The sequence below is a fragment of the Dipodomys spectabilis genome, unplaced genomic scaffold (assembly GCF_019054845.1).
Source record: "Dipodomys spectabilis isolate Male_0828 unplaced genomic scaffold, ASM1905484v1 ptg000699l, whole genome shotgun sequence".
NCBI classification, from domain to species: Eukaryota; Metazoa; Chordata; class Mammalia; order Rodentia; family Heteromyidae; genus Dipodomys; species Dipodomys spectabilis.
This window is the reverse complement of record NW_024871376.1, coordinates 433,494-455,877: the sequence shown is the minus strand read 5'-3', so window position 1 is coordinate 455,877 and position 22,384 is coordinate 433,494. Positions and strand designations below refer to the sequence as shown.

General features: G+C 37.5%; 1 protein-coding gene across 4 annotated transcripts in view; it reads right to left on the bottom strand.

Moving 5' to 3' along the window:
- The window catches only part of Ranbp17 (RAN binding protein 17), a 216,685-nt gene that overhangs the window by 152,172 nt on the left and 42,129 nt on the right, over window positions 1-22,384 (bottom strand). The gene's annotated exons all lie outside the window — the stretch shown is intronic.

Sequence of the window (22,384 nt, the reverse complement as noted above, 5' to 3'; positions counted from 1 at the left end):
TAAGCTTTTTTTTTCCCCTGAAAAGATCTGATAATACCTCTGAACCTACTATTCAATTTTGCTTTTGTTCCCTAAGAGCTGTAGACAAGAAGTCAACTAAAACTTTATTTACAGAACAGACAACAGCACCCAGACCACAGCTTGACAATTCCCGTCTTGTAATAGTCAAGTCTCAGATCAATTAGATAGTAGCAAGATTTCCAGCTCCCCTAACCTAAAATGTATTTTCTCCCATCACTCCTTCCATCTTATTGTGTCATCTCTACAGTTTATCAATTACCTTAAATTACCTCTTTGATTTGCTTGGCTAACAATGTTTTATCTATGCTTCCTGTGGAACGTAAGCTTCACAAGAATAGAGACAAAGATCATATAACACATTTTTTATACCACCTGGACTTAAAAAAGGGATGTAGATTCTAGTACCTCAATTAATATTTTTTAACTTTCTGAAACAGATGACCTTTGCTCTTCTAGCCATGATGTAGCAACAGTAAGGTAGTCTAAATTTACATACCTGTCCTAAGCAACAACAACAAAACTTAATTAAATATATAAAAGCAGCAAGTCTTAATCAATTTAAATTCCTAGAGGAGATTTTCACAATTTTCAGACTTCTTGTCACATACTATGAAAACCAAATAACAATGGAATATGTTTTTAAGTAAGTAAAAGAAAAGGCATAACCTCTTTGTACAACTAAAGATAATAAATATATAATTAAAAAGAAAGGAAATACAAAAATCAGAATTCCATGTCCTGCAAAAATGTCTCTTGATGGTGAGGGCAGTAAAATAACTGCTCACCCAGAAGGCAGGCAGAGGAGAGTCCATTTCTATTAGGTCTGCACTACAAGGTAGGTTAGTTTTTCAAATGGAAAATTTGAAAAGATATCACATGTTTAGATCTGTACAAAGTGTCAAACAGCACATATATGAGTAACTATACAAGCTTTTCCTCCATTCTTCAGTTTCTTTAAAAGACAGTAAACTGGGTACGGGTGATTCATCCTTTTAATCCTATCTATTCAGGAGGCACAGACTGGAAAGATTGAAGAGGGAGATCAGTGTGGTCAACAAGTTCTCAAAATATCATCTCAACCAAGAGCTGGGCCCAATGGCTCATGTCTATCATCCCAGTTACAATGGGAAAGGTAAACAGAAGGACTGTGGTCCAGGCCAGTCTAGGAAATGCTAGATCCTACCTCAAAAATTACCAAAGCAAAAAGGACTGGAGGCAGTAGAGCACCTGCCCAGTAAGTATGGTAGATCTCTTAGCTGTAGGTGGTAATTTGACTTCAACTTCTTGGGCGGGGGGGGGCTCAGAGAGCTTAGCATACAAAATGGTAGGTTTCACGTATTTCCACACACACATATGATGTCAGGTACTTTGATCTGTTCACCACTTATCACTGTCCCTCATTCTCTTCCCTGGTTCCCTACCTGGTCCTGGCCCTTCCTTCCAAACAGTAAAATGTAAAGACAAATGCACCAATGAGGTAGCACAGGCTGAAAGAACAAATTTCGGCAGGCTAAGAAATGAGTGGATGAGGAGTTCATGGGACAAATGTTGCAGACAATACTATGCAGAATTTTGGTTATAAAGAAAGGTAAGGGTCATAAGCAACACAGAGCCCTGTGTTTCTCAGTGGGGAAGTGAACTGGGCCATGGTTCAGAGTCCAATAGCTCAGCACCTTATTGTCTGATGTTCACTGTGGTTGGGGGCTGAAATGGTAGTGCAGTTCAGACCACGTAATACTGACCTATGGGAGACAATGGGTACTGGGTTATCCCTTGGGTTGAGAGCTGACATAAACTAGTTTATAGGACTGTAAGCAATACAGCTAAGTGATGTTCAGTAGGAGCACTGTGCCACTGTGGAGCAACCCGGGCTGGGTGTACATGCATAGCTAACAGGACAAGCTGAGAGGAAGCCACACGTACATTACACATGTCCATGCATCTTGCAAACTTGTCTGCTTCCATGTTTGGGTTACTAGAAAGCCTCCTTTTACATTTGTGTCCATTATTAATAGCAGATATTCACATTTGTCTTGAAATTCCTCATTTCCTCATCTTTGTTTATTTCAAGTAGCTTCTTCGACATATTTGTCATTGTTAAAGTTCCTGCCTATGAATTCCAGTACCTAGTCAAATGCTGGTCTCTGTGGAGTTTTTCCCCTGACTCTGAAGTCATATTTTCCTCTTCATATAATCTCTGGATCCTGCAATGTACTGTTTTTACTTTTCTGGGTTGCTGATCTTTGCAAGTTGACCTTGCAAAGGCTAACATGCACATCTGTGAGGACAAGCCCATTTCAGCTGGCATTGGTTCTGTCACGAGGTCTTAGTCATGGGGTAGCACTACCTTGCCATTCCAGTTCTTCAATAGTAAGGCCTCTTCCGACTAGACCAGGCTCTAGCCAGCAATCGCTGTGATCTCTACTTAGCTGTTTAAGCTTTCCGAATATACTGTTTCACCAGCCTGGATTCCCTAGAAACCTCACCCTATAGGATGAGAAGAAAATTTGTACATAAAATTTGAGGTCCTGATAGTGACACCCTGCTCTCCAAGGACCTTCTCAACTTTCAGCTGCTCTTTAACGATCTCTATCAAGAAGGACAGAAAGTTCTGCTGGAATTGCATTCTTATGCACTGTCCTAATGATGAGTGTTTCTTGAAGAAAACAGCCCAATGTGAATGTGGACCCCAACCTGATTTTTCTTTCAAGATGCATTTGCCCTCCACTTTCTACCTACTTTTGAGCACCCAACAATCCCTTCAAATAGTGTGTCTGTTTTTTACATGTTTTTTTCCAGAAGTTTTCATTCTCTCAGCAAGATGGTCTTTTGATATGCTACCATTACCATTAGGCAAGAAACAACAATTACCTTTGACAACAGCTGGTAGTTACTTTCTCAAGTCTTGAAAACAAAGTTTCATTGATCAAGTTGCATTGTACTTATAAATTGACATGTTGAATGAAACTCCTCTGGCACAACTAGTTAAAGATAATTTTAAAATTTCATTAAACATTTCCTCAACTCTGCATTTGACTAGCACGTAATTATGAAATTTCATCACTGTAGGAACGCAGGAGGTTAGATCTCCTGGTTTAGTATTTATCCTTGCTGGGAATTCACAAGCCACTTTATAGATACAATGGACAATATTACTTTTCTCACAAACACGCACAAAATTAAAACATTTGCATATTATCTCAAGGATCCTATGACTCATTTCTCCTAATCTAACCAAATTCTTTCATTTTATATGAAGTCTAAAAAAAGTAATGTACCCAATATTGCACTGGTAATTGCTATGATTCAGAGAACACTAACTTTTATGTAAAACTCATAATTCTTGTTTCTCTCACTCTCTTAATTACCAGACAACGTGGTTTTATTTAGAGAAACTGGCACTTGAAGAAGACAGGTCAACCGCCTAAGGCTGCAGACTGAATGATGGATGGAGATGACTACCCCAAAACTAGAGCAGGACCTCTTCAAAGATACAGCATTAGTGCAAGGACAAAGCTAGGCACAGAAAGACAAATACCACATATTCTTACCACTTATTGTATGAAAGTCAAAAGGTGATCTAAAAGAAGTAAAGTTAAAATAACCAGAGGCATGGCAGGTGAGGGGAAGAGGAGATAGAGAAGAAGATAGTTTATGGATACAGGAGTGGTAGGAAAAGAATATTTCGTATGGTTTATAGTACAGAAGAACAACTATTATTGACAAGAATTAATCATGTATTTATTTCAACGTAGTCAGCAGATAGGACTTCAAATGTCCTTAGCATAAGATAATAGCATTTGAGGGGAAGGATAAACAATTACCCTGATCTTATCATCACACATTCTAGACACATACTGAAATACTACATACACTGTACCTTACCAGTATGTAAATTGTTAGGACAACTAAAAATGAAAAAAATAAATGTCAAATTACTGTATGATCCAGCAATGACACTTCTGGGCACATACTCAAGAGAGCTGAAATTAAGGTCTCTAAGAGGTATTTTTAGACCCATGTCCATACTAGCATTATTCAAGAGAGCTAAGCAACCGCAGTGTATCTACATGTGGTACACACAAACGAGTATCACTCAACCTGAAAGTACACAGAAATTCTGGCTCATTCTATGGCATGAGCATTTTGCAAAGTAAAAATCAGATAGTTAGGAAAAGATGGATATTGTATGACTCCATTTACATGAAGAACTGAGAACATCAAAAGCACAGAGACACAAAGAAATTAGTTGCTAGAGGCTGCTGCAGATGTGGAGGACAAGTTGGGAGTTACTGTTCAATAAGTCTAGTTTCAGTTTAGCTAGATATAAACAGCCTGGAGCCAGGTGCAGGCAGCTCATACCTGTCCTAGCTACTCAAGAGGTTGAGATCTGAGGATCGCAGTTCAAGGCCAGCCAGGGCAGAAAGTCCCAAAGAGACCCTTATCTCTGTTAACCATTCGAAAACTGGAAGTGGAGCTGTGGCTCAAAGTGTTTAGAGCACGAACCTTGAGCAAAAGAGCTCAAGGACAGTACCCAGGCCCTGAGTTCAAGCCCCACAACTGACACACACACACACAAAATGTCTGGAGATGAATGGGAGTAAGAACTGCAAGTAATATGAATTTATTTAATACCAACAAATTGTGAACTTAAAATGGCTAAGATAGTATACTTTGTTATGTATGTTTTACAATACAAATTTTTGGATAAAAATTTCTGAAAACCTCACGTTACATTTCAATAGTCTATGAGGAACTGCAATATTTTTCTTTCTTTTTTTTTTTGGTCCAGTCGTGGGGCCTGAACTCTGGGCCTGGGCGCTGTCCCTCAGCTCTTCAGCTCAAGGCTAGCGCTCTACCACTAAGAGCCACAGTGCCACTTCCGGCTTTTTTTTTCTTTTTGCTTATGTGGTGCTGAGGAATCAAACCCAGGGCCTCAGGCATGCAAGGCAAGCGCTCTACCACTGAGCCACCTTCCCAGACCCAATATTTTTCTTTTTTAAAAAATTACTTTATTCAAAGGAGGAGGCTACAATGCTTGATAAGAAATATACTCATTATCTTGCCCATGTAATTGTAACCCCTCTGTACAGTATTTTCACAATGAAAAAATAAAGGTAGGCAAAAAAATTACTTTATTGTAAAGATGCTGTACAGAAGAGTGAGAATCCCAATATTTTTTGAAGCACATAAAAAACAATGAAGCTGAACAGATATAGTATTCATTTAAATATTAGTTTACAAATACTGCTTAAAGTTAATAGCACTGTGGATGCAGTCTCACAAAGATGTGGCTCTAGACAGTAATTATATACTCATCCTGATGTACTGGTTAACGAATGTGCATTTCAATGATAATTACAATACTTGAACAGAATATCTTTATTAGTAGATAAAGCCAGCTTATACTAACTGAAAAGGTTGCCTATTCTTATAACTTTAATGGTAAAAAAGTAATTAGTATCAAAATTGTATTGATAATTATAGAGATATACTTGAAAACTTAACATAGAAAACCCTGGCATAGGTTCTACCTGTGAAAATGTGTTAATGTAACAAACTAAGAAAGCAATAATTAGGTAAAATTATTATATAAGAAATAGAGAGCCACATTCTAGTCTTCTCTCTCATGCTTAATAAGTGTAACACACTGGACCAATCACTGACTTTCACTGGATTTCAGTATTTTTTAAAAATCATGAGCTGGAACCCTTCACCTCACATGTTAGACAAATGCTTTACCAATTGTGCTGCATCCCAGTCTCTAAGGATTTTTTAAAAATTTGTGTTGTTTTGTGTGTTTGTGTGTATGTGAGCATGCACATAACGTACTGGGGCTTTAACTCAATGCCTGAACTTTGATGAGATTTTTTTTTTTTTGCTCAAGGCTACAACTCTATCACTTGAGCCACAACCCCACTTCCACCTTTTGGGTGGTTAATTGGAGATAGGAGTCTCATGGACTTTCCTGCACAAGCTGACTTCAAACCTTGATCCTCAGATCTCCACCTCCTGAGTAGCTAGGATTACAGCTCTGAGCCACAGGTGCCCAACTCCTCGTTAAAAAACAAAAAACAAGGGGCTGGGAAGGTGGCTCAGTGGCAGAGTGCTTGCCTTGCATGCCTGAGTCCCTAGGTTCGATTCCTCAGCACCACATAAGCAAAAAGAAAAAAGCCGGAAGTGGCGCTGTGGCTCAAGTGGTAGAGTGCTAGCCTTAAGCTGAAGAGCTGAGGGACAGCACCCAGGCCCAGAGTTCAGACCCCCACGACCGGACCCCAAAAAAACACAAAAAACAAAAAGAACAAAAAACAAAACTCTCATGGCAGCAGGCAATTTCATACTTCCTTTTCTAGTTTTGAGTTTTACAATGCTATTACATAGTACTTATAAGTATAAAATTTAAAGCTTGAAAGCAAAATATCCTCTAACATACCATATTCTATCTAGATTTAGAACCTGTAGCCCTCCACCAGTAATATATCTTTCATATTGCTATATGCAATACTATTATGCATTATACACATAGTAATATAGGCAGTATTGTTATTTATAAAGGATGGATAGAATCCCATTGTGTACAGGGTCTACCATTTTATTTATTCACCCATCTATTGTAGGGCACTTGGGCTGTTTCCATAATGTGACAATTGTTAATAGCGCAGCAGTGAACACGGATGCCAGGTGTCTTCACCATATCTGACTTGTATTGTTCTGGGTAGGGAGATGCCCAATGGTGATATGGCTGGATTGCAGGGAAGTTCTATGGTTAGTGTTTTGAGAAGTCTCCAAACTTTCAGAGTGGTTGTACCAGTTGACATTCTTAGTAACAGTGCAACAGAATTCCCTTCTCCTCACATTCCTGCCAGGCTCCGTTGTTTGAATTCTCAATGTTAGCCCCAATCTAGCTGAGATGAGATGGAATCTCAATGTTGATTTGCATTTCTTTTATGGCCAGGGATGAGCATTTCCTCACGTTTATTTGCCATTCTTACTTCGGAGAAGTCTCTCTTTAGCACCTTTGCCCGTTTACTGATTGGTTTATCAGTTTTTTGGAGGGCTTCATTTCTTAAGCTCCTTGTATATTTCAGATATTAGGCCTTTATTGGATGTATTGCTGATGAAGACTCTCCCAGTCTGTTGGCTTTCTAGTTTAGTAACAATGTCTTTTGCTTTTTAGTTTTACATAATCCCATTTTGTCAAGTCTCTCTCCTGTTTGTGTCCCTGGGACTCTTCAAAAAGTTCCTTCCTATGCCTATAAATTATGTTTCTCCTGCTCCATCTTGCAGAAGTTTCAAAGTGTCAGGTCTGAAGTTGAGGTCTATGATCACTTTGAGTTGATATGGGTGCATGATGACATACAGGAATCCAATTTTAGTTAGCCACATATAAATGTCTAGTTTTTTCTCAATACCAATTATTGACGGTCTTTATTTTCCATGTATTTTTGGCTTTCTTGCCAAACATCAAATGATGGTAAGAATATGGCTGTATTTCTGAGTCTTCTATTTTATTGATCTTTGAGCTTGTTTTTGCACAAAGCTGTTTTTGTTATTATAGCTTTGTAGTAGAGTTTGAGGTCTGGTATTGTGATACCACCAGCATTGCTATTTTTGCCTAAAACTGCTTTGGCTACTCAAAGTCTTCTGCTGTTCCATCTGAATTTTTGGATTGTTTCCTCTCTCTCAATGTAGGAATAGCGTTGGGATTTTGGTGGGAATTGTGTTGAATTGTAGATCACCTTTTTTAGGGCCATTCTGATGATGATAATTCTACCTACCCATGAACATGGGAGGCTCTTTCTGTTCCCTGGTGTTGTCTTTGATTTCTTTTCTTTAGGTTTTCACTATAGAGGTATTTTTGCTTCCTTGGTTAAGTTTATTCCTAAATATTTTTTTGAAGCTTATTGCAGATAGAATTGTTTTCATGATTTCTCTCTATGATAATCCATTGTTGGTATAGAGAAAAGCTACTCAATTTTTAATGTGCCTCTTTTTAGGTTGGTCTTAGGGCTTGAGCTCAGGGTCTGGGTGGGCACTGCCCTGAGCTTTTTGCACTCAAGGCTAGCACTCTACCACTTTGAACCACAGTGCTACTTCCAGTTTTCTAATGATTCATTGGGGATAAGAGTCTTCTGGAGTTTCCTGCCCAGGCTCACTTCAAACTGTAATTCTTAGATCTTGGCCTCTTGAGTAGCTAAGATTATAAGTGTGAGCCACAAGCTCCTGGCTAATGCACTTCTTTTAATAATACTTAAAATGCAAAAATATTAGAGGAAAATAAAACCACTGTAATTGTCATAATACATAAAGGAGATAAACTTTTGGATCATTTCTTTATACTCATTTTGTTCCATTTTTGCAAATAGTTGAATTCTTATTACATATTTAATATTGTGTACTATTCTCTATTCACATCATATTGAAACATTCAAGTGATTTCAAGAATTCCCATAATGCTAGACAGAGTTCTATTTATAATAAATTTACTCCCTACAAGACTGCCAGTCTCCTAGTAAGAGAGATTCCTAGACATTGCATTCTAGATCAAGGAATATTCATATTTTAATGGGTCCTAGTACATTCTGCACGCTGCAAACAGCTACACAAAAACATTGGATTAGTGTGTGCTTTGCTAACAAGCCTGGAATAAATGGTCAAGGATGGGTATCAAATAAACTAATATGGGTATCAAGTAAACTAATATTTACTGAACAAAAAAGTGGGTATGTAGAACTTCACTATGCCAAATGCCAGTTGAAATCAAGAAATACTTCTGAGAGAGAATTGTAACGTCATCCATACCTCTGGTAGCGCTCTGCAGTGTAGATGGGAGGCACAATTTCTGAACTATTGTTTCTTTAAGTTTATTTCAGTAATTACCAAGAGTGGCCAGGCACTGGTGTGTCTTACGTCTGTTATCTTAGCTACCTGAAAGGCAAAGAATGGGAGGCTGGCAGTTTGAGGCCAAGGCTGGGTAGAAAACTTCATGAGATCCCTTCTCAATCCATCACTGAATGTCTGTCATCCTAAAGTCCACGGAGCTGAGACTGGGAGGGTCATAGTACCAGACCAGCCTGGTCAGGAGTCTGAAAAACTTGTCTAGAAGAGGTTGAAAACTTGTCTAGAGCTCTCCACAGATGCTGTGGAAAGCTCCTATAATACCAGCTACAGGTATCCTAAAATGATTAGGTCTCAAGCGCACTCCTGGGAGAGAAGGCACCTTCTAAAAATAACCCCTGGAAAAAGTGGTATCTCAACAGCACAAAGCAAGCGCAAAACCCTGAGTTCAAACACAAGTGCCATCTTGGAAAGACACCCAGATTTACTGTCCTTTTGTCCATAAGGGGAACAGCAACTTCCCTTTAACAAACCTTCCTCCCAGTCCTTGTAAGAACAAGAGTTTTTATGTACACCACATATCTAAACACTTCGCATGTAAAACCTAGAGCCAAGAGGACATGAAAGGATAGGCTGTATGTGCAAATTTGCTCAATTAACAGGAACTGCCTCAAGATACTCCATCAAACACAGCCTGGCACAGGTGTCAGAAATGCGGCTGGCTGGACAAAGAGCGCCATGCTGACACACTGTCTCCACTGGCCAACGGGTATGGTTTAGCCTTGGAGTCAATTTTATCTTTGTTTCAATACAACGTATGTAGTCTTTTCCATACTGCCCTTAGGAATTCCTGTTTTCCTTTGTCTCCCAGGGTGCAGTTGGGCCACAGCCATCACGGTTCACAAGGCACACAGTCTGAGAATGATCTGCCACTCACTCCCAATAAATTCTTCTCTGCTCTCTTAAAATGTTCACAGTAGCTTGGCAGTAAATTTCAAGATCTTAAAAAAAAGGGGTGTCAATATAAGACAGTAAATTATCCCCCCAAACTACAGATTTTTATGACAGTACACAATTTCTACACATTTACTTCTAATGTCTGTCTTTTTGCAATTGATTGAAACAGCTATTAATATTTACTTTTTAAAAAACATTTAAGATATTCTGTAATTATTCTCTTTTTGGACTCTGTCTCCTCCCGGTCCCTTCCTCTATCCTCCCTCCTCCCTCCCCCCCCCAAAACAAAACAAAACAAAACAAAAAACCCACCATGGTTCTACGGAAGGAACCCAGAACCAATGTATGCTAGCTAAGCACTCTACCACCGACAACACCCCTGTCCCCTTAGTACCAAACTTTTCTAGTCAGAAATCAATTCTTGAATATTTTCTGACAGGAGAAGCCCAGGCTTAGTTTTAAATTACAGGCACTTTGTCACTTCTTCTCCATAAGTCACATGGATTATTTCAGGCAAGACTTCCTTAAAACCTTTAAAATACCAGTATGAATTAGAAACTTCCAAGAACGAAATATACGACTTTGGGCTTTCTTAATTTCCAAATTTATTCTGGTAAAGAAAACTTTCTAGAAAAGTATTATTAATTGATTAACTTCTATAGAGGAAGAGCTTGGAAAGACTATTGCATCTGCAGTATCTTTGGTATCTCATCACAATTTTATTAATTTCGCAAATTCTCTTGCAGTGTCAAGAATGGTATGTTACTGGTTAAATAACATATAAAGGTTGTAGCCATGGCATCAGAGTGATGGCTAACATGCACAGAACATGTGTGTGTCAGACACTGTGCTGATTACCTTAAACACAACACTTTAATCACGAACTTCCCTCATGGACTATTGTTCCCATTTTCCACATCAAGAACAAGGGGCTGAATAAGGCTTATATATTTGCCTAACATCGCAAGGCAGTTAACTCTTAAAAAATAAAGATTCTAAAGCCAAGAGTCTAGAAACAGAAAAAAGTATGACTATTGATCTAATCTTGCTACAACATCTGGAGTGTTTTCCTTAAAATACATTAACTTTGACAAGTTAGAGTTTATAGAAAGACAGCAGTGAAATACACATAAAATGCCAACAAGAGGAAAGAGTCATGATATTGAGAATTTAGGTATTAGTTCAGCCATTAGGAGAAACCTGGTTTAAAACAATGTTGGGGGGCTGGGAAGGTAGCTCAGTGGTAGAGTGCTTGCCTTGCATGCATGAGGCCCTGGGTTCGATTCCTCAGCACCACATAAGCAAAAAGAAAAAAGCCAGAAGTGGCGCTGTGTCTCAAGTGGTAGAGCGCTAGCCTTGAGCTGAAGAGCTGAGGGACAGCGCCCAGACCCAGAGTTCAGGCCTCACGACCGGACCCCAAAAAAAAAAAAAAAAAGTTGGTTATTTACATACTACCTATACCTATACATATACCTATATATATATATACACACACACACACACACACACACACGTGTGTGTGTGTGTGTGTGTGTATGTGAAAAACACAGAATCTATTGATGCAAACATTCCTTTAGAGTATTGTGACAGTGTTTAACAGATAAGGGACAGGTGCCAATGGCTCATGCCTGTAATCCTAGCTACTTAGGAGGCTAAGATCTGGAGATCACAGTTCGAAGCCAGCCTGGGCAGAAAAGTCCGTGAGATTCTTATCTCCAATTAACCACCAAAAAGCTGGAAGTGGAGCTGTGGCTCAAGTGGCAGCGTGCCAGCCTTGAGCAAAATAGCTCAGGAACAGTGCCTAGGCCCTAAATTCAAGCCCCGTACCATCACAAAAGCAAAAACAGGTAAGGAACAACTGACCTTGGGCTGCTTTCTTTCTCAAGATAATAGATTAAGATCAAGAAAGGGTAAGACATCCGGTCAAAGGGCTTGGAGGTAGTTATCAAACAAATCTAGTTTCCTATGATCGGCAAGAGAAAAAGAGCACCTGCCTTCTGGAAAATAGTTGAGTGAGCCTCAAACTTTAGTAGGCCTGCCTGCGAATCAATCTGAAGAGCTTGCTAAGTCTACCCTTAGATCTTTAAACTCAAAGTCTTCAACAGAGTCGATAATGCACATTTCTTACACCGTTACAGGATGACTATGGCTGCCTCAGTTTGAGAGCAAGCTTCAATATAGTGGCTCTACTCTTTTAAAACGCCATATTTTCTGATGAGCATGAAAATCTTACCTTCTCTTTTGCACTGTTTTTTATCCCCATATCTGACCACAGAGACAAATCCATTTGTAAGTCAGTTTATAAGCAGGTGAATGATAGCAAACTTAGTAATATGTTTCAGTGCTTTATAGTTTATAATTTATTTCCAAAGATTTATTTGACATTAATAACTATTGAATAGACTGAAAATGCTTATAGTTAAGGTTGCATTAGTATTCAGATGTTGACAAACTGGAAAATGTCATTCTTGATCTCTACTTGTGGTGATCCATTCCTTCTATGTGAATTGTTTATCTGTTTTGTTAGTCTTTTTTCTTTTTTGAATGATAACACAATATAACTGATACAAAGTGTTGGCAAAACATAATAGAACTAACCAAAAAGCATGCATATTAATACTTATTTTACTGACAAGAAAAACAAAGTTGTAGAGGGTTAGTGTCACACATCTAGTTAATGTTCAGGTTATTTTATGACTATCTCTATTCCCATAGGTATTACAGAGAAGCAAAAGAGGAGAAAGGGTGGAAACAAATTAAATGTAACATTGAAAAAAGGAGAGATGTTGTTTTTGAGCTAACTACAAATTTGACTTAGCAGAAACCACACTTTTTCTGGAGCTTTGGCTTTTAGCATAATACTGTTTCGCTTCAATTCCCAGCTCTTCCTGTCATCAAAAGACATGAACTTAGATTATCTATCAATACTGCAATCACTGTAAATACTTGCCTTAAGACACACTGTTTCCAAATTCTACCAAAAGAAAAAAATCACTGTAATAAAAGGGGTGGTTTCCAACACAGACTGAGATCACATGCAATTTTTTCAAAGAGAATTTAACCCTTACTTTAAAGTTGGAGGGAATATTTTTTAAAGTCGTATCTTCATAGAGCAACAGCTATTTTTTAAACTATTTTTGAAGTATCGATATCCTGTATTAAATTTGCTATGAACTTGCAATATTTTACTTAATCATCATAATATGCGGTACGGCTCCTAATGACAAGTGAGGAAACTAGAACTCAAAAAACAAGAGCGCCTACAGAGCCGACAGCTTAATCTTTGAGATTAAGAGCCGCACCAGCTTCTCACTGTACAACTGCACCTTCATTCCAAATAGATGAATTCTTTATTTCTAGAAAAGAGAGAGATCACATGTGAAGTTTCTAGAATACATATCCTCTATTTCTCTACAATGACTAGAAATAAATAAGGTAGCTACCTTTACAATTTCTACCTTGGGGTTTCTTCAATGGAAAATAAATAATTACCCTTATCTTATTATAATACATGGCAGAGGCTATGTGCAATTCTCATTATGGCGCCTTCTTAGACTCTTACTGCTAAACTTAAATGAGAGGCATTTGGTACAATCTGAAAAATATTCAGTTCAATTAAAAGTAATTGATGCATGGTGAAATAATTCTTCCCAAAGCTGCTGTAAAATCTTCAAAAAAAATAAAGCTACTTAATAATTTTCATCTCCTACAGGCTAGAGAGAAGCATTATTGCATATTAAAAATTGGAGTGTAGTTTTCCCAGAGGTAAAAGAAAGTTATTAAAACAACCTATTTATTGTTGATATAACTATCCATTTGTGCCACACAAAAAGTAACAAATTTCAGTACATTAAAAGAAAAGCTAATTAAGGCATAATTAGTATTTTCTGTATTTTGATAATTAGGGGTTAGTTGGCTATTCCTTTTCAAATTTCTATTTGATGCACCCCGACAATGCCTTTAATGAGCAGCTAACGCTATCAAACCCCTCGTGGCAGAGGAGTTTAGTGACCACCACTACATTACTTTCATTCATCACTGCCTCTTTACCTATAAATTAATCTAGCCCCGTAGCTATGTTGATCTACTTTATATCAATTTCTTCATCCATATCAGCTGAATATGTATGGCATTAACCTCATTTGCTAGTTGAGAAAAGCAGAATTAAAATGAGATCTAATTTCTCGTGCACAGCACAATTTCAAAACTGCCTGCTAATTTCCACCACCTGTCAGTGTGAAGAGCCTTTACTTTCTTATAATTAAATAAAACAGTATATTTTTTAGCAGCTCTGAAAAATGTTAATCTTTCAGAAGTATTCAGTGATCATTAATCATTAGGACAGTAAAAGAGCCTCATTCAGATTTCTCATTTATCCTTTGTTAAAGCAAAAAAAAGAACTTGGCCTTTTCACAAGAAAGAAAAAACATGTACTGGATGGAATATAAAAATTAGCTATTATATATCTTATATTTCTACTGAAGTTTCTATTTGTTTAGATTACTGCCATAGGGTGGTAAGAGGCATTACATAACCTAAAGGTAGCAAATTTGATAAAATAAGCAGAAACATAAAAAGCACATGATTTTCTCTGTAATCAGTAGAAAACCTAACAAATGCACCTTGCAGCCATTTATATGGAGCACAGACTAAAAGTACCATCTGAACAAACATTTGTGTGGAACACAGAACAAAAGTACAGTCTGAACAGAGCCAGCTCTATATTCAGACTCACTCAGCATTAAACATCTCAACCGAACTTCACTGACTTTGTACAACACATATTGATATAACCAGAAAGGAAAATTTCAAAATACAACCAAGAAAATAACTGTTGTTTCAATAGTAGAGACAATACTTGTGTGTGTGTGGTTGTGTGTGTGCGCGTGCGCGTGCATGCATGTGCGCTGGTGCTGTTCCTAAGCTTGCTTTGCTCAAGGCTAGTGCTCTACCACTTGAGCCACAGCTCGGCTTCTGGCTCTTTTTTTTATTTTTTTGCTAGTTTATTGGAGATAAGTTCTCACCAACTTTTCTGCCTGGACTAGCTTCACATTGCAATACTCAGATCTCAGCCTCCTGAGTAGCTAGGTTTATAAGTGTGAGCCACTGGCTCCTGGCTGAGACAATACTTTTTAAAATTATATTTCTTCTTTTTGTTAATACTTCAGATTTTACTGTTTACTTCACTGTAACCATACAGAGTAAGTTAAAAACAGCATGCAGTTCAATCTTAGGATTCCCATATATTTTTCAGTAAGCCTAACTTGTTTATTTTTCTTCCTGGATTGCCAGATAAGAACATGAATTAGCAGAACAGTATGTATGGAAGACGCATATAACCCCAATATATTATTTAAATGTTTACTTAGTATCAGGCTCTTGGGCTAAACATACATATTATTCCCCAAACAGTAAAGTGCCTTGACTAGTCTTATGACTATTTTCTTGTACTTGCCCTACAAAAAAATGTACTGTATATTATATACCCTATGTAGAACTCTCTATATAATATAGAGCATACTATATCATATATAACATAATATATAGTATATGTAATTACATATAATATTGCACATTACCATATAATATATATAGTACTGTATAATGCTATATAATACTAATACTGTAATATTATAATTATTATATCTTATACAGTACTATATACATTATATAACATATAACACGTATTATATATTCTACACTACAGTACCCAGGTTAAGTAGTAAGTACCTCTGAAAATTATGAAATAATTCAGTTTTGTAGGAAACTATGAGATCACTATCTTGGAAGCCTAGGCCCCTTTTGGAAATACCACGTTTATTTACAAACGCCAATGGTTAGTAGCAGTCATCAGGTGCTCACAATACCTAACAGGCTAAGCAGCACTGAGGCAGATACAGCTGTGGGATGGTTTGTTCAGGGTTTCCAGAGCAGCCGTTCATTCTCACACTAACTCCCTTCAAGCAGTCCCATTCAAACAATTAGCAAAAAGAAAAATACTTTCAGAGATGCAGTATTTGATTCCCACTGATCACTACTCCAACACCAAATAACAATTTTAGTACCAGCTTCACATGAACACATTGCTACTAGAAATTCAGATGAGCAAATACTCTTACTTCCTTAAAGGAAGTTCATGCATTTATTTACAAATGACCTTCCTTTCTTTAAACAACTTGAATATTTTCAAAAGACAGCAGATTCAACCTCAGGACTTTAATAATCAAAGTTTCCTATCTCCTTCTTATAAACTAGTCAATAAGGTATTTAGTGGTCTTTACATTTTCAAGAATATCTATGCTTACCCCAGATGAAAGGATTATAAAATATATGTAAGATCACACATAGATCATGAACTGTGGATAAAATTTAAATTACAAAAATTTTATCAAGGAAAAGAATGCTTATATGTCTCGTCTTTTAATTTTTGAAGAAAGATTATCTTGTATATGATTTCTACAAGACAAAATAACTATTAAGGACAATTACACACTCATAATGGGAAGGTGAAACTTGAGTTGTCAAATTTAGTAATTAACTACAATCTCTATCAACTGAGAGTGCTCAATGTTGAAGGCTATTAAAAGGTGTATCTTGGGCTGGGAAGGTGGCTCAGTGGTAGAGTGCTTGCGTTCCATTCCTCAGTACCACATAAGCAGAAAAAGCTGGAAGTGGGGCTGTGACTCAAGTGGTAGAGCGCTAGCCTTGAGCTAAAGAGCTGAAAGACAGTGCCCAGGCCCAGAGTTCAAGCTCCACTACCAACAGAAAAAAAAAAAAAAAGTATATCTCAGTACATTACATGTAATCTCTCTTTTTTTTTTTTTACTCATATTACTTCAGTTTCTGAGACTCAGTTAAAAATTTCAAGCATAAAAGTTGGAATATATGAGACAAAAACTTATGAATCCAGAAAAAATTATCACCTTCTAGGTTCTTTTTTTTTGGGGGGGGGGGTGTCCGGTCATGAGGCCTGGGCCTGGGCACTGTCCCTCAGCTCTTTAGCTCAAGGCTAGCGCTCTACCACTTGAGCCACAGTGCCACTTCTGGCTTTTTTCTTTTTGCTTTGTGGTGCTGGGGAATCGAACCCAGGGCCTCATGCACGCAAAGCAAGTGCTCTACCACTGAGCTACCTTCCCAGCCCCAATTATCACCTTCTAAAAATTACTTAAGAGAACAATCTAGAAAATGTCATTTGTAATCTGAGAATATACATAATTTTTCTTCCTCCATTTACCTAGTTTTCAATTTTTATAAATACCTTAGAGTTTACAATCATTAAAAATAAATTTGAAGCAGAACATAGATTACAAATGCTCTTGGTAGGTGTTCATCTTTAAAAAGAATAATATTTTGTGGTTTCTTCCAGGATCTAGCACAGTACTTGACATACGTAAGAAAATGAGTGTCTAATGAATATATGTACAGACAAATACATAATCGTATAGAATACAATTAAGTGCCGGGTGCTGGTGGCTCACGCCTGTCATCCTAGCTACTTAGGAGGCTGAGATCTGAGGATCATGATTCAAAACTAGCCCAGCTAGGAAAAGTCTGTAAGACTCTTATCTCCAATAAACCACTCAGAAAACCAGAAGTGGAGCTGTGGCTCAAGTGGTAGCCTTGAGTTAAAGAGCTGAGGGACAGCGCCCAGGCCCAGAGTTCAAGCCTCAGAACTGACCCAAAAAAAAAAAAAAAAAAAAAAGAAGAATACAATTAAGTAACAATGGTGAGTCTAATTTGGCATGATAAATGAGCAATAGAAACCAGCTTTTAAAAATATTCTATTTTTGCCTGGCACTGGTGGCTCATGCCTGTTATCCTAGCTACTCAGGAGGCTGAGATCTGAAGATCTCGGTTCAAAGCCAGCCTGGGCAGGAAGCTCCATGAGACTCTTCTTTATTATTTTTTATTTTTTTTATTTTTTATTTTTTTTTGCCAGTCCTGGGCCTGGGTCTTGTCCCTGAGCTTTTGCTCAAGGCTAGCACTCTACCACTTGAGCCACAGTGCCACTTCTGGCTTTTTCTGCTTATGTGGTACTGAGGAATCGAACCCAGGGCCTCATGCATACAAGGCAAGCACTTCTACCAGTGAACCACCTTCCATGAGACTCTTGTCTCCAATAAACCACTCAGAAAACCAGAAGTGGCCCTGTGGCTCAAGTGGTAGAGCGCTCACCTTGAGCTGAAGAGCTGAGGGACAGCGCCCAGGCCCAGAGTTCAAGCCCCACAGCCGACAAAAACAAACAAACAAATTCTATTGTTTCCAATTTACAACCTATGTTTCCCCAACTTATTCATAATTTCAATCATGAGTAGTGCTAATATTTTAAGTTTTTATCTGTCTACGTTGGACTTTGTCTGCTGCTTAATGTCCTTGGATAAATGCTTAAATGCAGTTAAGAGTTCATACTTGGTAAATATAAACTGTACCTCGGCAAATCATCCAAGACTAAGTTGGCAAGTCTATTTATAGAGCATTTAAAAAATAGGAATTCATCTAATAAGATAATTAGCCTCTTAAATAAGCTATAGAATATTTTATAGTGAATATATCTTATATAGGATGAGTTAAATGCAAAGGGATATAGAGAAATAATTTTTAAAGGGCTTGTCTGAATACTAATGCATATGTATTAGATATGTTGTTTGACTGTTTGAAGAGGAAATCCATGAGCAATAAAACTAGCAGTATAAACATTAACTAGAATTATAAGCAGTGATCACTGTAGCAAAATAAAAATCTAGGGCAAGTAACACTATCACAAAAAGAGATTCTGATGTATTTTTACAGTGTGCAGCAATCTAAGGGAAGCTAGAAAATGAAGCTTACAAAGTTTAGACACACTGAACAGAAAAAAAATCAAGGCCACTGAACACTAATCTCTAACAATCCGGCTTCAGAATAGAACCTGAGCTGTGCAGGCACTTCCTCCTAGAGTCTGCAGCGCAGATTTCAAACATCAAAATATTTAAAATTTTAAATGTCTGTTGTTTAAAATATTAAAGCTGATACTTATTTTCCTCTGTGCTGGGGCTTGAACTCAGGGCCTGGACATTGTCCCTTACCTTTTTTGTTCAAGGCTAGCACTCTACCCCTTGAGTCACAGCTCCACTAACAGCTTCTTGCTGTTAATAGCTTCACTGGAGCTCAAGTCTCACAGGCTTCCCTGTCCAGCTGGCTTTGAACAATGATCCCTAGATTTCCGCCTTCTGAGTAGCTAGTGTTACAGATGTGAGCCACTGGTACCTATCTTCCTTTTTTAAAAAACCACAGTGATAACTCTATGCATAAGAGACAGTTTTCTTGTGACTGTTCTTCCTAAATACTTTTTGAAAAAAGTATGTATCAAGCATAAAAAGATGTGTTTCAGCAATAATCAAAATATATCTAAGTGTCAGAAGTGGAGCCTAATAATACATTCACTGCCACATTGGATTGTTATTTTCAATTTCAACTTAAGTTACTGTTACTGTTGAGTAGGGAAGCACTTGAATAATAAAATAGTAACTGGAAGACTTAACAATTATAGGGAGAGAATGCCATCTGCTGCTTCACATGTGTACTTAACAGCAGGAGAAAAACTGGATAGCAAGAGTAATTACATCAAACAATTCAGAAATGGATATAAGAAAAAGAAAGTTGAGATAATTCCTTTTTTGAGTTTAGAGAGCTTAAAAATGTATCAACGAGCATTTATCATCTTAATAAAAATCCTAAGTTATTCCACAGATTTACAAGGACATAAGGTATTTACACACCAGGAGTTCTTGATGCTCATAATCTGGACTTCTAGATTTTGACGTCAAAAGGAAAGGATCACTTAGCATGGGCTAACTGTTCAGTGTTTACAGCTACCCTTTTGCCAGAGGACATAATTCTATCATACACATCACTAAGGACTCCTTAGTGATTTTACCTTTTCTCTAAAGCAATTTATATCAATAGTATTTTGTTTTATATATATATGTAAGTTTTTATAAACTTTTAAGATGCTTAAAATTGGATAATTTTACTCAAGTCAGCATCATTTTCCTATAAACTCTTGTTCAGAGTACTGAACAGGAAATCTTGCCTCAATGCTATAGAATTCTACTAAATACAAACATTGACGTTAGTAGAAAACATACAAGCCACACACCAGGTTTTTGTGCAGGCCAGCCTTGGCCGACTGCCGCCACACCTGGTGCTTCTGTTTTGGGTAGTTCTGATCCACAGTTAGCTGAATCCATGTGTGTGGAACCCATGGAAGTGGAGGGTCACCTATGAGTAGTACTAATGATAGTCTATTTTTCCATTAGTAAAACTGGAATAGTAATACCAGCCTTGCAGGCCTGAGGAATAGAAAGCATGAACATTTCTGAGCAGAGTATAAGTACATACCAAGACCTCCCAAAACTTGGTTTCTACTAAGATCAGCAAAGAAGCCGTAGAAAATTGAAAATCGGGAAGCTCCAGCTTCACTTTGTGTTATGCAATAGGAATGTATGACCTGAATCTAGAACCATTTTCTAAAGGCTCACATGTTGAGGGCTTTGATAGCAGTGATTGGATCATGAGGGTTCTGACTTCATCAATGGATTAACCCACTGATGAGTACAGGTTGAGTGGACTGTGAGGAGTGAGGCTGAGCTGAAGGAAGTCAGTTACTGGGCCTAGCTTGTCCCCAGACCATGCCACTGTGTATCTCTGCTTCTGATGCCACGGGTGAACGGCTCTGCCTCTGCTCCTGTGACGCCTGGCATCTCACCACAGACCCACAGCAGAGAGGCCAAGAGACCACAGACTCGTTATTGTATCACAATGACAAAAACTTACTAATATAAGTACCCTAGAAATAAAGATAACTTAAGACTAAACTCCTCTGATAACAGTAAGACTGAACAAAAAATGTTAGCTAAAATAAAAGAATCAATACCAGTCTGATATCACCTACTTTTTCCTAATACGTAAAATTTTTCAAAAAGGAGAAAGGAAAAAAGTTCACTCTTTTCATAGTTTTCTTTCATAAAAAGTCACATGTATATTTATGTATATATCTCAAATAAAAAAATTGAAAATCCAACTCCTGCTCTAATACAATGAGTCACATTTTCTATTTTTTCCTAGTACTTTAAAGATAATAATTACAGGCATTTCTACTCCACATTACACTATTCTGACTTAAAATCCAGACCAAATAAATGAACACGGGATTAGCAATGTTTCAAAAGTACTCACTTTTACAAAAGCAAAACAAGTTCTTTGAGTGCATTAAATAAGACCATTATCATAATTTGACTTATATTTAATCTTTGAGAAGCACATCTGGGAGTAAAAAAGAGGCATTATGTATAAACTTTATGCTATGTAACAAATCACAATGTTTTAGAAAGGAAGCACTGAGATACGGTATATCCTTAAAAAGCAAAGAAAATTTTTACCTAACATTGGCTAATTGATGAGCTTAGAACAGGTAATTTTTCACTCTATTATAAAATTATCATCAAAAAGTTATAAATAAACTAAAGGTTAAGGTAAATTCCCTAATACAAGGGAACTTACATGAGGCCATACCCTGGTGGCAAATTATTGTAGTTCTAGCTGCTCAGGGGGCTAAGATCTTGAGGATAAAGGTTTAAGGCCAGCCCAGACAGAAAAGTCCATGCAAACCAACTCCTATTAGCTAGCACAAGCTGGGCTGGAGGAAAGACTCGAGTGGTAGAGGGCTAACCAAGGTAGCAAAAGGCCCTGAGTTCAAACAGAAAAGGAACAGAGGGAAGAAAGGAGTTGAGAAGGGAGGGAGGGAGGAAAGGAAGCTTAATTTTCTAGGATTTTCAAAAAGTAGTCCTTCAACATCACTAAAACAAATCTAAACAAGATAAGAGTATCCTTAAGACTTCTCTAGAGAAGTTTTAGAAAGAAGTTTTCTTTCTATCCTAGAAAAAAGTAAAAAAAGCAGAAAAAAATCTCACAAATATTACTCTGGATCATTAGTCACATCTCTGTACTGAAAGGGGGGGCTGGTTCAAGGAGCCGTGGGGGTTTATAAAGTCTTCAAGTGCTTGAGTCTTTCAGATAAATTGGTACAAAGTTTACATATAACCTACACACATCTTCACACACTTTACATCATCTCCAGACTACTTGTAACATTCAGTATGGGTGTAAGGGCTATGCAGATGTGTTCCTGTACTACTGAAGTAATATTGACTAGAAAGAAGTTTGTGTGTATATGTGTCTGTACAAATATAGTGTCCTTTTTTTGATCATTTTCCATCCATAGTTGGTTGAATCCGTGGGTTACAGAATCCAAGAATATAGAGAGCTAACGATAAAACAAAGTATCTGCTCAGGGTTCACATAAATGCCTTCAATAACCTCTACATTATTCCTCAAAATGAATTCATCTACCCTTCCTGGTGCTAATCTTTCAGTGACCATATGACAAATATTCTCCACACTGCAGTGATTTAACTGCAGGTGTCAAGTACTTATCTAATTTTCCTAATCAAGGAATCAGTTCAATAAACTGAAAACTACATACAGCTCCGAAAACCACAGAACAACCAAAAAGCAAATCCTGTTTGCA